The following is a 12,631-nucleotide window of genomic DNA, read 5'->3' as shown; positions in this document are numbered from 1 at the left end:
TTTCAAAGCACTTAGACTTACAAAGTTACATGGAAGGGCATTTTCGATATGGCATCTAAATCCGACTTTGGACGTTTTGCTGAAAACATCCAAAAATCAAGTGGTGAACATGGCACCCCCTTCTGGCCCTAGGAATAAAGATTTTACCCTTTGCTCTGGGATGCCTCTCCCCACCTTTTGGGCTACCCACAATGAGAGACAAACTAAAGACCATTCAGTAAGATGTAGGCTCTTTAATATGTCTAAACTAAACCGCATATAACAGAAACTGGATCATCAAAGCACATTCCACATATTCCTACAACCTCTTATTTAAATCTCCTACCTGACCTTTGTAAATTTTAAAGGCCCTCTTTGCGCCCTAGGAATACCCTTCTCCAGGGACAAAGGGTCTGCGCTTCCACTATGTGTTGGGCCGCCTGCCTAAATCCTTTTGATATTCCATCCCAGTGATATCTCTGTTGTGTAGATACCAGAAGGCGTAAGTCTAGGATACTGTCCATGACCATGGCCTTCTGTCTATCAGGATCTAAGTGAATCCTTGGTCATCTATGTAGCTACATGTGTTCTATTAAAATACAACAGTAATTTATATAGACATTGAGTGTTAGTTGTGTGTGTGGCTTAGTTTGTAGTATCAATGAAAGGTGAAAAATACTTGAAAATAAAGACAGAGATAGATTTCAGAGAGAAGGCTTTATTCTTACCAAGTTTTTCAATTAAGTACAGACATCAAACAGATTCTGGTTTCAATCGCATAGGGCTCCGCCGTCTGAGAAAGTGTTGGGGAGGACTCCAACTCTCTCTCAAAATCTTATCTCTTTTATAGCCCCAAGTCCCAATACAAGTCTATTGTGAGGTACCTTTTTTTTCTAATATTTCTCAATTTCTGAGATCATATTTTCGTATCCGGCCAGATGCGCATCTGTACCATCTGTCTTTCCGTTCTAGCTATTTCAAGAGATTGCCCCATATCCATCAAAGTCAACATGTTTTTGGAACATTTTGTTTTTCTCGTTTACCAAAATATCTTTATCAGTTTCACATCTTCCTTTTGTAATACCTTTCATAACATCTTATGATCTGTGTGCCATGTTATGGAAAATAAGTTCCATTTTAAGAACCTCATTTTATTCCTTTTACCCATTATTCTTTCATTATAGGTGCTATATTCAATTAGAAAGTTGTACCTGGTTGTGTTAAGACTCATTGTTCAGACCTGCTTTTTGCAGATTCTCATATAAGAAATCATTAGCTTGTCATTTGGCCTAGTCAGTACTTTTTCAGTTGTTTTAGGCTGTGTAGCTTAGCCCACCACTATTCCAGTGGTAGGTCTGAAGCCAGGCCATATATTAACATTCCCCTCTTCACCCTATCCCATAGGGTGACACCAGGGTTAATACACCATGGTACCATCCATTCCAGAAGGTATCCTATAAGGCCATCAAATTTTCTGAGTCTTACGGTTAACTGGTACAGTCAGATTTGTTTTTGGTTCGAGATTACCATCTTGGCACCACTTCTATTATTTCAATCCTTCTTATCTATGTCTGTGGTTATACAAAAACTTATAATTACTATAATAATATTTTTGATTCAACCCTTTAATATGCAGGTTCTAACTTATTCTTACCTATGTGAGTATATATGGTTATCAATCATAAATTCTTTGGTTATATACTGATTATCTCTTGAGTATACATTTTCATAGATTTGCATAGGTTATGTAGACATTTTGCTCATGTATCACATCATCTTATAAAGCTTTATATGGTTATATTGTATCCCTGTGTGCTATTACCTGATTATACAGTTGCTGACATCTCTCTAGTGTCTCTAGCATTTGCATAGCGATTGGTCCTTCTCAGAGGGAGATAGTCCAATGTGTTATCTCCTGTGGTATTGGGAAGGAGATTTTCGTACAGGACATATTGTCCTGCTGTTGTCTTTTTCATTATTGCAGTTTCAATTAAGCGTTCTACTAAGCCTCTAGCACAAGGGATTATGCAACATCCTACTAATACAAAAATTGCTACCACTATAATTATAGTAGTGGCTGCTGAAATGATAAATGTCTTCCATTTACCAAAAGCTCTATCCATCCAACCAGTCCAGGATGTGTCAACACCAGAGTTCTCTGCCAATTCTTGTGACAGTGAGGTTAAGCCTTCCAAAGCTCTGGTGATTGATCCATCTGGAGCAGTGTTGTTGGGGATAAAGGTGCAACACTGTGTACCTATTTTCCGGCACACTCCGCCATCCGATGCCAAAATCTGGTCAAGAACTAATCTATTTTCTAACGTCATTCTGCTGGTAGCATCTAATTGTGTTGCAATTCCTTGAACCGCGTCTCTGGTGTAATTGACAAATCTCTGCTGGTTGTAATATATATAGTTGATCCAGTCTAAATTCTTATTTATAGTAGCCCACCAAAAGAAAGCTGATTCGAATCCTGCAGCTATTTGGTTTCTGGCTTTGAACTCATCAGGAACCACTCTTGGAACTCCAATTGCATCTATATAGACCCGATCATCAAAAGATCCAGGCATTGCATTTCTCTTCACTCGTGAGGAAGAGCTGCTATGAGGAGGGAGCAAAGATGCTATTATAATTGGAATTACCAATTTGACTAAGGCACATCTGCCTGTCCAACTCCTGTGGAGTGTATGGTAGATAGTGTGGGTTCCACAGTACCACCATATGTCTGCTCTAGCTTGTGAAAAGTCTGTGAGATTTAGATTTCATAGAGTCCCTTTTTCTAGGGTTGTATTACAATTGGTCAAATTTCCTAGAAACCGTGTGTTTTTCACCCCATATCGTTCCAGACATGTATGATATCTGGTAGCAGGATCTGGAATCCTGAATGCGGGTGGAACCCTCAGCCGAGGGGGTAAGTAGGGGTGGTGCTCGTTAAGATGTTGACAAGTCTGGTTGATATCATCTTTCATTTGTAATAACTCTAACATACACCAAAAACCATCTGGGTCATTGTGGAGATCTAAAGGAAAGGGAACTACTGTTGGTTCTGCTCTTGCATGGGAACAAAAATAACAATTAGAGACATTCAAACTCTTTGTAGTATAATGCGCCCATTCAAGCCACAGGTTTGTTTCTCCAAATCCTGTTTCTAATGCTATTAAATCTTTAGAATTATTAATCGGCACAATCTGGTAAGGAATCTTTAATTCTGGGATTTTTGTTGGCATCAAAGGATTCTTTTCTGGTTGGGTTGGGGGTGGAACAATCTTAAATTTTCCAACGGGGTCTCTACCTGAGGCGTCAATTCCTAAGGAATAAGTTCTGTATGTAACAGCCGTCACTCCTCTGAAAGTGATAGCCACTTGATTACATTTGGTCATTGGACAGAGGCCATTCACTCGCAATTTCATGATAGAAATGCCCTTTTTGAGATCTGGAATCTCACTACCTGAGTAGGGAATCCATGAACCTGTGTACCACCATACTTGTGCCCAACTTCCGCAATTGGAGAAGGGACACAGGTATACCTCAAAAGCTGACAAATATTGCTCTATGGGATGTTCCCCACACATTGTGTAAGCACACACATCAAGGGTGATTGTGGTCGTGTCTTTAGTTGTGGGTAATGTTATTTCGGGGGTGGTAATAAACTGTTGCAGAAAACTTTCTAGATCCTTTGTTCCTTGTACCATAGGCATGGTGAGCACACACAACAGAAGGGCTAGGCACTGCATGTTGGTAGTTTTCATGGTTAAATGTAAGATCTGGACTGTACCAAAGGCAATTGGCGGTTAATGAAAATGAGTAACAAAATTAATCCTAGGGTCTTAACCAGAACTGCAATTGCTATAATTAATATTCCTACGTATACCAATGCTTGATATATCATTAGGAAGAATTTGGGTAGGGTGGGTAAATTCTAATAGCTCCTCTTTCAGTAGGGTCGGGGATTTCGAAAAGACTATATACTTCCAAAGGTCTCAATCCAACCTCTCTAATGAACAGGAAGGGTATCCAGTCAGTGCCCAGTACGGCGTATGTGATTAACCAAAAATCTACAACGTCACCAGTTTCTGGTCTTATTAGGAGGTCGTCGGTTTGTTCAACTTGTAAACCTAAGGTTCCTCCAAACAGTACCAGAGTGTGTGTGACCGTTCGACTAGGACCTAGTGTCCAACTCTCAAATAAGGGTTCACACAATGTTTGAAATCGTGTGAAGGGGTCCCAATTGGGATCGTCTTCTGGAGCTGGGTCCCAATGGGGATGTATCAATTCTCTTGGATCAAAAAGGTACTCTGGGGGTTCAGGGATTAACTGTTCACCTAAATTGAAAGGCGACAGTGGGGGAGAATCAGGTGGAGAAGGCTGGTTATCTGGTCTGTTGTGGGACATATATTGATAGCTACTTTGGGATGTTGAGCTATCTGGGAGGACGAGTAGCTGGGACGGTGATATTTGGAGTGGCTAAGGTTGTATTCGTGGGAGGAGGAACGTCACTAGTAGGAACCAAAGGATAAGGAGGAGGGGAGGTTCGCAATTCAAACAAGGTAATATTATCCTCAAAAGTATTTGTAATAGTGGGGACAATATTGTCCGAGCTACTGTTAGTATCGGAAACACTTGTAGAATGCAAAACAGGAGAATCAGTAAGGACAGGAATAGTCGCAGCGTTTTCAATAGGCACTGTAGGATTGCCAGTTGAAAAGTCTGTTGTGGCAGATGTGTCTGCCCAGGGGGTGGGAATACTGGTGGCAAGGGGACTGATCTTTTTGATCGTATGGAGGGATGTGTGTCCAAACAAGCGTGTGAATGTGGTGTACTGTTGGGGTTCTGTGTAGGCTGCTGTAGTAGGTGGTGGAACCGGAGTAGTTGCAAATACAGAAGTAGTTGCAAGTACTGCAGGGGTAGTTGCAAGTACAGAAGTAGTTGCAAGTACCGTGGCGTTTCCAACGGGCAAAGTAACGTTGCCAGTGGGAAAGGCAGTGAGTGTGATCCAAAGATCAAAGAGGTTACTGTCAGCAGTATAGGTAAACAAGGTAGTGAGAAACAAAACCAAACCTATACAAAGTAGGATCATGCACACAAGTCCAACAGCAAACAGTCGAGCAGATGGAAAGCAGAAGAAGAGGGTGTACTGATGTAACACCGTAACTGCTGCTGAAACAACACTTGCCACGGTGCTGTTTGCGTCCGTGTCGTCTGGAATGGTGTCGTCTTCCAGATAAGGTTCGTCAAAGTCGTTGGACCAATGGGTATTGGTTTCAGATAACTGCTCAGAGTCACACGTGTCAACAGGGTAAAGTTCAGTTGTTTGTGGATCTGGTTCTTTGATAGCGTCAAGGGCAGCAAGGTTCTCAGCAGTTGGTTCCCTGCGGAGAACTTTACCAGCGGGGGAGGGTGGTGGTTTGAGAGAACAGCAAAATGGGAGAGTCATTTTGAGAATTTTGGGAGAGAGTGGGATTCCTAAACTAGGGATAGAACTTACATTTTACATTTGCTAGAGGATGCACTGAGAAGGGCCCTTGGAGGGGCAAGGGACCAGTTTGGGCAGAGGAGTCCAAACGTGGTGGTGGGGGTGATGTCTGAGTTGTATGTCCCGTATATGGGTAGGTAGTCGTTTGGGTTGTCATGTGTGAGGTCAATCCTGATCCAAGTGCTGGACAGAGGGAAGTCTGGGCAGCCGCGTCAGTTTGACTGGTAGCTGGGCGTTGGACGTTGGCCGGAACCGGTGGGTTCTGGACACAAGGATATTGTTCAATAATGGGAGGAGGTATCTCAATCTCATAACCGTCGATAGTACGATAGACATGATGTGTCTGTGGGGTAAGAGTCTGGGTCTGAGTAGTTACTTGCATCGTTGGAGCACTTGTGACAGTGGGCGACTGAGCGATAGTCTGAGCCACTGGTATTGTTACGGGGGTTATGGGCGGCTGAGTTGGTGCCGACCCCTGGGACATAGGGAGAGGGTTCTTTTGAGATGAAAGAGGAGATATATCGACAACACCAGCAATGTGCACAGTGGTAGGTGGGTCGAAAATCGCAGGAGCTAGAGATCCCGCAGGCAGCGAAGGGGTCACTGTCTGTGATCCCTGGGAATTCTGTAGCAGAGGATCTGTGATAGGTTTATCACAGTATCCTGGGGGTATTGGGGTGTATCCCACTGCACATGGTAGCAGCTTAGTAGTACTAGCAGCAGCAGCTGTATCATATGGTGGTGGGGCAGTAGGAGTCGCAGGACCTTGGTAAGGGGCTTGGTCGCAATCAGCGTGAGCCAATGCTTTGTCATGCTGATTTCCTGCAATAAGTATGAACTTATTAATGGCAGCTAAATGTTTTTCCCTAGATTTTCCTGTTTTTCGGGACTCATTATAGCAGACCAAGGCTTGAAGTTTGCCCTGATCAAAGGAACCATTTGTTGGCCATTCCAGCCCTGGGTCTTTGGCGGACCAAACAGTATGCCAGGTTTGACATAAACGGGAAAGTTCTTTTCTATCAGCGGGGAAAAAGTTAAGGACTCTTTGTAAGGGAGTAGGGGATGAGGACATAACGGGATCTGGAACAGGGGAAAACCACATGAAAAAGTGAATGGGTATCTATATAAAAGGTGGCTCAACAAGGGCATCTGTAATATAGTAATGGGCAGAGGAAAAAAACATGCAAAGGAAAATTATCAAAACAGAAAAACATGCATCATGCGCCCACAATACACCTTTATACTCACGCGTCTTCAGGAGCGTTCCAGCGCCGGAACCTAAAACATATATTAACACCTTGCTCATACACACAATCCAGGCCAAGTTTTCTTACTGGTCCTATTCAGCATATCTCTAAGCATGGCTCACTTTACAAACAAGTAATCAGTGGAACCTTTTCCCCCATATCATTTATAATAAGGATTAAATTGCATTCCTTTTCAACCATCCAAGTAGCTATGGGGTATTTCTTACTAACTGACTCTTCCCCCAGTGTGCTACCTTACAAACTCAGGGTTAAACACCACTTCTTTTCATCCTTTGTTAGCTACAGTGTTTGGCTTTTCCACTAGCTGTTCTCCCACTGTTTTACCACGTAACCAGAACAAACCTCATTCTTTCATCATTTGAAATAGCTATGGGGTTTCTGCTTTTCCAATAGCTCTTCTCCCACCAATTTATCATAACCAGGGTTTTATCTGTGCCTCTTGTTCCTGTAGACTTCCATACAACATCTGACCCCTCTGATGGTTTTACCTATTTCTGTACAGCCTGATATCCTTCTGACATTGGCTACTGCCTTATCACACTGTTTTGTTGATTCAGAATAAGTACATAAGTACATAAGTAATGCCACACTGGGAAAAGACCAAGGGTCCATCGAGCCCAGCATCCTGTCCACGACAGCGGCCAATCCAGGCCAAGGGCACCTGGCGAGCTTCCCAAACTTACAAACATTCTATACATGTTATTCCTGGAATTGTGGATTTAGTAGTAGTTTATGGGCTTGTCCTTTAGGAAACCGTCTAACCCCTTTTTAAACTCTGCCAAACTAACCGCCTTCACCATGTTCTCTGGCAACGAATTCCAGAGTTTAATTATGCATTGGGTGAAGAAACATTTTCTCTGATTTGTTTTAAATTTACTACACTGTAGTTTATTTTATTTATTTTATTACATTTGTACCCCGCGCTTTCCCACTCATGGCAAGCTCAATGCGGCTTACATTATATACAGGTACTTATTTGTACCTGGGGCAATGGAGGGTTAAATGACTTGCCCAGAGTCACAAGGAGCTGCCTGTGCCTGAAGTGGGAATCGAACTCAGTTCCCCAGGACCGCATGCCCCCTAGTCCTAGTATTTTTGGAAAGCGTGAACAGACGCTTGGGAGAGTAACGTACAGTATTCAAATTCTCATAATTGATGAGAGTTTTCAGCATTGATAAGCAGCCAGCTGGGAGCATTCACTTTAAATTATTGTAAACTATTGTAGTTGAATGTGGGTTTGTGTTTTATAAGAGTCTCTGTCCTATTTGTCTTGGATATTTCATTGCACGTATTATCAGTAGTGACAATCTAAACAGAAGATTATCTAGTCGTTTTTTCAAATTAATGAGCATCGTGTCATCCTACATGTTCTACTCTTCTTGAAACATAGCTTTATAACATCTGGTACAGGCAGTCATAGCTGCCAGTAGTTCTTAAATTTACAAATAAAAACAGGTGTCAGAGAAGTAAATCCACAACTGTTACTTTAAATTCCTGCCCTTGTTATTTCATTTCTCTCGATTGCTTTGAAGTGAAAGTCAAAGCCTTCTCAAGGGAATATTGTCAGGGTTTTTTTTTTTTTTTTTCTTTCATCCACAAATGTTATTTTCTAAAGTTGGACAACCTCTTAATTTGTAATCTTAAAGTTCTGGTGCAACTACAACTAGAGGTTAAATAGTAATGTGGGGGAGACAGATTTTTAAGGATTTGTGAACTCCTCTGAATGGCTGTAATATGTGATTTTAATCACATGTTTAGCATGTTAATTAGATCAGCAGTTTTGTACTGTATTGCCTTGTGATCCTTTCTAGAAATATACTTTTCCCCCTTCCTTCAGTTTTACCTAACAAGCCTCTTGATGATCAAGTCATCTGCTGGCATTCCACCTTATCATCCACAATCAATATTATTGCTCTCTTAAATTCCATCCCCCCTGTCCCTTCTTCCCATAAAACAGCAACGAGCAGACCAACTTGTGATGAAATATTCTTTAATATAAAAAAACGCCCAATGTAGCCACGTTTCGCAAAACGGCTGTGTCAGGCGCATATAACACATTGTTGGATGAAATAAAAAAAAAATCCTTGTAACAAATCAAACATATTAACATACGTATTGAAATGATATTAAAAATTATATATTAAAACATGATTGTAAGTCATATGCTTCTCACATGCAAGCTCTGACATTTGTGAACATTTAAAATATCAATGACATGCATATTAGAAAATATATACATTTTTCTCACATGCAAACTCTGTAATGTGTTTGTGAGAAAACATTTAAAATGAATAAATCATACAAATGTGTTCAAATAAATCACATAATATTCAAGTGATTCAATCAACTTGTGTTTAAAAACCTTTCAAAACATACTTTTTTAATGATCTGAATGATTATGAAAAGGTAAAACTGCTTTTTACAAAAAAAGACACGTACCTAGAAAGGGTTTCTAGATTGCTTTCTCTTAGTAGACTGTACATCCAAAACTTCCTGATAAAAAAAAGCAAAAAACTGGGCACAAAATCAATGTACTTACTACCAGACAGCTCTTGGATAACAAATAGTAGCAACACTTCTGTTCTGTTCTGCAGCAGCTCCTTACCTCTTCTGACAGTGAAAAATGCCATGAATGAATCGGTGCTCATATTAATACTGGCTGGGAAGTTCATAGGTCACAAACTGATCTTACTGAACAAAACTCATAAATATCCACTAAAAATGATAACAAAAGTGATTTTAACCATGATTATACATGATGATTCATTCTAATACTCACACTTTATCTTATATGAAAATGTATTTAAAAACAAAATATTTAAAAAAAAAGTTCCAAAAATAAAAATTCAGCATGCACAAAACCGAAAATAAAAATTTCCAGAAGCCCTAGTACCACAGTGGCCTATGCTTACTAAAACAACAAGCCCGAAGGGCTGAGCGTCTTTGTAGGAAGACAAAATCTCCCACAGACCTTCAGCTGTGCTAGGCCCAACATAGAGACTTCAACTATCACCTATGAAAAGCTAAGGCCTCCTATTTTAACACCAGGATCTCCACCATTGTAAATTCTTCTAGAGAGCTTTATTCCATTTACCAGTCTCTCACTACCAACTTGTGCCAAACAGAGAATATGAATAGAACCCAACCTTCTGCTGAAGAATTGGCCCTCTTCAGCCCAAAAATTGCTACCGTATCAAATATTTCAAGCCTATTTCTTCAAATCCTTCACTCCCCATAACAGTAGGGCCCACCTTGTGAGTCATGTTTCAGCTACAGACTCTATCCATTCTCTCCATTCTAATGTCTCAGATAAAGCCCAGCCACCTGTATATTCGACCCCTTACCATCTTGTTGGTTAAGACACCCCTGTCTTGGACTGCTTTCTTCTGCCTGCTCTCTGGTGAATCACAGTCTATCCACTGGCCAAGTCCCATCTCTCTGGAAAACGGCAGTGGTCCGCTGTATTTCTAAAAAAACTAAAAATTAAACCCTTCTGTCCCAGCCCATCATCACCCAGTTTCTAATCTTTGCTTTTTTCTTCAAAGTTCTGGAAAAGTAGTCTTCACTCAACTTTCATCCTTTTTGCAGAAAAAAAACATCTGCCCTCCATCCTAGACAATCTGGTTTCAGAATGCACTGCAGTACAGAAACAGTTTTGACGAGTGTCCTTAGTGAAATTCATTGACATCTTGATAAAAGTCTAGTGTACTAGCCATTTCTCTTGATCTGTCTGCCGCTTTTGATCTTATTGACCACACTTATGCTATCTCATCTATCTTCCCTTGGACTAGCTAGTGTAGCTCTTCAGTTGTTCTCTCCCTTCCTCACTGGCCAATCTTTATCTGATCCTCAACCTCTCTCCCCTACTCTTTAACCTCTTTCTTAGCCCATCATACATTCATACAAGATTTTGCAGTATTCATCTATGTCTATGCAGACGATATTCTTCTTATGTACTATACCGACCCTGGCGTTATAATGTCTTCGCATCGCTCCATGATGCGACTGCACTTCGAATATTGTGTTCAATTCTGGTCACAGCATCACAAAAAGATATATATAGTAGAATTAGAAAAGGTACAGAGAACGAAGATGAGAATGATAATGGGGGACGGCTTCCCTGTGAGGAAAAACTAAAGTGGCTAGGGCTCTTCTGCTTAGAGAAAAGACAGCTGAGGAGAGATATGATAAAGGTTTAGAAAATAATGAGTGGAGTGGAATGGGTAGAAGTGAATCTCTTGTTTACTCTTTCCCAAAATACTAGGACTAGGGGACATGCAATAAAGTTACAAAGCAGTAAATTTAAGACAAACTGGAGAAAATATTTCTTCAATCAATTAAGCCGTGAAATTCATTGCCAGAGAATGTGGTAAAAGCAGTTAGCTTAGCGGGGTTAAAAAAAAGGTTTGGATAATTTCCTAAAAGAAAAGTCCCTAAGCCATTATTAAGATGGGGAAAATGTACTGCTTATTTCTAGGATAAGCAGCATAAAATGTATTGTACTGTTTTGGGATCTTGCCAGGTACTTGTAACCAGGATTTGGCTCTGTTGGAAATAGGATGCTGGGCTTGATGGACCTTCGGTCTGTCCCAGTATGGCAATACTTATGTTCTTATGTTCTGCACTTCAGCTGTAGCGGTTTAGCAAATACAAATAAAGACTAAGAATAAAGAATTTAAGTTGTAGGTGTAAGGAAGGGTTGAAACTTGTTCCAACTTTACTTACCTTATTGATAAGAATATAAGAATTGCCATACAGGGTCAGAACAAAGGTCCCATCTAGATCAGTATCCTGCTTCCAACAGTGGCCAGTCCTGGTCATAAGTACCTGGCAGAATCCTAAAAAGTAGCAAGATTCCATGCTACCAACCCCAAGAATAAGTAGTGGCATCAGCAACCCCTGGCGGTAGTCTTACGGTACTGTCACTAGGGGTCAAGCTGCCATAAAAAAGATCTTTTGTCTTTATGGCAAACTGACCCCAGTGGTAGTATGATTAGGCTACCACTAGGACTTGCTGGTGCAACTTTGAACCCAATGCCAACAGGACAAGGAGCAACTGGGGTTTGTTCCTGCCTTGTACCCACTAGAACCAAGGGATTTTGGAAAGTAGGCATGGAGGGAGGAGGATGGGATGGTTGCAAAGGCTTAGGAGGAGAAGGATTCCTTTGGTGGGGGGGGGGGGTGGATTCATGATGGGAGGCTTCATGGGGTATGTAATGGAGTGGTACTCTTCAGCTGGTGGCGGGGGGGGGGGGGTGGATATGTGATGTGAGGCTTCAGAAAGGGGGATGTGGCTGCTGAGGCGGGCAGTGGAGTTTGAGGGTGATAACTATTTAAGATGCAGTCTGGGAGTATCAAGCCGTGGTTTAGTGCCCGATGCTCCCTGACAATATGAATAGCACAGCTTATGATATTTATTTTATTATATCAGCTATTGCCATAACCAGAAGATTACTGAATGGACAGAAATTGAAGACTGAAATCAGACAACAAAAAGTCAGACAGGACATGGAAACATAAGGAAGGGAAGAAATTCATAGCACAACAATGTACAGTATATAACTTAGGGAACGAGACAAAGGAGAGAAGAGGTAGCAATGTTATTCAAATACCACAGGATCACTGACCTGTGGCACTGAGCTGCTATAGGTTAGTGACTGCAGTGGTGAATTAAGGTGTAGTAAAAGCTCAACTTTTACTGCATCTTACCCACCTCAGGGCTTCTTTTACAAGGCTGCACTACCAATTAGCTGCATGCTGAATGCGAAGGAGCCCATTCTGTTCCCATGGTCTTCTGTGCACTCGTGCACTGCTAATGGGTAGCACAGCTTTGTAAAAGGAACCCTTGGTGTGCTGTTTTTTTTGTTTGTTTGTTTTACTCGGAACATATCCATATGAAAGCCTCTCATCA

General features: G+C 41.2%; 1 long non-coding RNA gene across 1 annotated transcript; it reads right to left on the bottom strand.

The window, feature by feature from the left end:
* Window positions 1-768: 768 nt before the first annotated feature.
* Window positions 769-12,274, bottom strand: LOC115476575. The gene is made up of 3 exons (XR_003943201.1): window positions 12,264-12,274; window positions 10,575-10,578; window positions 769-863 (listed from the first exon to the last, which is right to left on the bottom strand). It is a non-coding gene; the product is annotated as an uncharacterized LOC115476575 (long non-coding RNA).
* Window positions 12,275-12,631: the final 357 nt, after the last annotated feature.

Source organism: Microcaecilia unicolor, chromosome 8 (genome assembly GCF_901765095.1).
Source record: "Microcaecilia unicolor chromosome 8, aMicUni1.1, whole genome shotgun sequence".
Classification (NCBI taxonomy): Eukaryota; Metazoa; Chordata; class Amphibia; order Gymnophiona; family Siphonopidae; genus Microcaecilia; species Microcaecilia unicolor.
Note: the sequence above shows the minus strand (reverse complement) of the source record. Positions and strands in the feature narration are given on the sequence as shown.